Below are 2,636 nucleotides of genomic sequence, written 5' to 3'. Positions count from 1 at the left end.
CACATTAAATAAAACAGATTGAATTGTTGCTATACATGTCTTGTCGACACCTGTAATAGAAGAAATCCACGTAGCTTTATTCAAAGCTTGAGAATGTGACGTCCCAAGCAACGTTTCATTCAAATTCCAATGTAGATTAATATCACCAGCTTTTCCAGATAAATCAGATTACTAAACGTGACTGATGTTTCGAAACCAGTTGTCTTCACTTTAATATAACTATGATTAATTATAAACATCTTTGATTATACTGAAAGATAATTGAATCTTTTCTGAAGTATGATAGTGTTTCCATAACCAACTGCCAGTCACCCAATCTATTTTTTTAGCTGTGACTTATTGCGATAGTTGATAAGAAGATTAGTCAAGCTAACCAATAATCGGTTGAGTAAAGAATAAGTTCAGATAAAGTGTTATCAAGTTGCCTATTTAACACTTATAGCTCCTAGGAGTAAATATGAAAGGCGATTTTTTCCTATGTTTTAATAACCGTTGCAATGGTAATTAATTAATCAATTATTACACATTAACTGTTGTTTTTTTTTATTACTTTTCCTTTCCTTCGTTATCTTCCCATGCATATCAGATCCATGTTAAAATTAGCATTTGTTTCTTCCGAGAGAAAACCAAGAGAATGAATGGAAAACGGTAAAGTCCACATTATTGTATATGACGACATTTGACCTTCATCTGTGGTATTAACCAGAGAAACTTACAACATGTACGTTTCGTACGACCGGTCCAGGCTCTTCATGAAATTAAGCTACTAAATAAAAGACTGACAAGTAAAGCGATTTTTAGGATAACTTAAGAAACCATGGCAACACTTTCCCTTTGATCCTGGTATCAGGCTGACTCTACCTGGCCATTGCTTCTTTAACCAGTGCTGATTTTGTGCTCTGCTGTCCCATTCACACAAAACACATAAAAATTTGTATAACCAGATTGTTGACCCAACAACAAACAAAGGACTTTTAAGTCTCCACAAAGTAGTCAACCATGTTTTTTGTATTTAACCTTATTAAGAAGAAGTTCAAGATTTGTGTACCTTTCCTTCAAGTGAACCAAATGAGCAATAGGAACAGATGTATATATGTTACCATTGTGAAGGAGAACACCTTTTAAACTTCATTTAGAGAAATTAATGAACAATCGCCACTAACTTGGTTCATAGACTGCAGCTCCTACCATTGGTATTAATTCAGCAATATTCTTGCAATAAACCAGTGAGCCTTCTGGCGAAAAGTATGGTATAAACTCTTTCTCACGATTTCTGTACCAGTAAAATGATGCCCCTGGAGAAAGTAATTATTAGCCTGAAGTCTGGACCCCAAAATCTCTGAAGAATTCTTTGAAAATCCCAAATCTCTCACCAAATTATTAAGTTCACCTTGTGTCTAAAGTTATGGTTCACCAGACGTTTCAGGTTAAAAACAATTCCTATCATCATTTCTGTTGACATCAGGTTTAGAATAAAATGAATCTGTATCCAGAATATCCGGTGGAGTAAGTAAAGGCTCACCAGGTCCATGAGCAAAAGGTCTTATAGCAGATTGAAGGTTCGCCTTGGACGTTACATGAGCAAAAATAACAGTCATCTCTATAGTTTCTAGGCTGACGCCAGGTCACTGGAATTCGAAAAGGCAAAGACTTTTTCTTACGTTTAGTCCATTGTCTCAACTCTTCAACAGAAACTTTGTGCGGAGCCCATGATTTGTTTTGGTTCCCAAGTTTTATTCCAAAATACGCGTAATAAGCTTTTTTTGACGAAATCTGTAATTTTTTGCCTTTGTTTCTTTGAAACGAATTTACCAGTAAAACAGAATATGTTTGGGTCATTTACACAACCTCTTGTTGCCATAGCGACGAATAAATAATATTGAACAGAAGAAATATTGTCAAAGTGCCACACTCAAACAAATACTATCCAGATATGACACGTCAAGCGGCCTGTTAACCGTTTATATGTTAGCGGTGTGTCTCTCGTGGGTTCTGGAACGATCGACAAGACTCTCACGTCGCGATTGGTCTAGAGAAATCTATAGTCAGTGGTTGTCAACATTTAAGCATAAAAAAATGTGACCCGATTTAAATGAAAATGATTCACATATGCTAAAGTTCATATAACGTTTTGTGAATAATCTGTACGTGACGGAGAGAAATGGATATCACTTTAGGTTTCAGCGTACAGGAATTACCATAGAACATGTAAACATTTTAAGACAATAAAACCATGGAAGGTCTGTGTAATCTTAATAAAAATTCATTTAGGGGGTGCCCGGGATTGAACCAGGGACCTCTCGATCTGCAGTCGAATGCTCTACCACTGAGCTACACCCCCATGAATTAGTTATTGGCGTTGTATATAAATGTAATATATTCTCAAGGGTACAATATACTAAGAACCATGGCTAACTGAAAGATTAGATTAGATACCACAGGACGCTATCTTACGATCAAATAGACGTCATTTGTTTGGAGATCAGAAAAAAAGACATTATATCACATTAAATAAAACAGATTGAATTGTTGCTATACATGTCTTGTCGACAACTGTAATAGAAGAAATCCACGTAGCTTTATTCAAAGCTTGAGAATGTGACGTCCCAAGCAACGTTTCATTCAAATTCCAATGT

At 35.7% G+C, this 2,636-nt stretch overlaps 1 non-coding gene across 1 annotated transcript; it reads right to left on the bottom strand.

The window, feature by feature from the left end:
* Positions 1-2,269: 2,269 nt before the first annotated feature.
* Positions 2,270-2,341, bottom strand: Trnac-gca. The gene has a single exon. It is a non-coding gene; the product is annotated as a tRNA-Cys (tRNA).
* Between the last annotated feature and the right edge of the window lie 295 nt (positions 2,342-2,636).

This window comes from Limulus polyphemus, unplaced genomic scaffold (assembly GCF_000517525.1).
Source record: "Limulus polyphemus unplaced genomic scaffold, Limulus_polyphemus-2.1.2 Scaffold10658, whole genome shotgun sequence".
NCBI lineage: Eukaryota > Metazoa > Arthropoda > Merostomata > Xiphosura > Limulidae > Limulus > Limulus polyphemus.
This window is presented reverse-complemented; position numbering and strand designations above follow the sequence as displayed.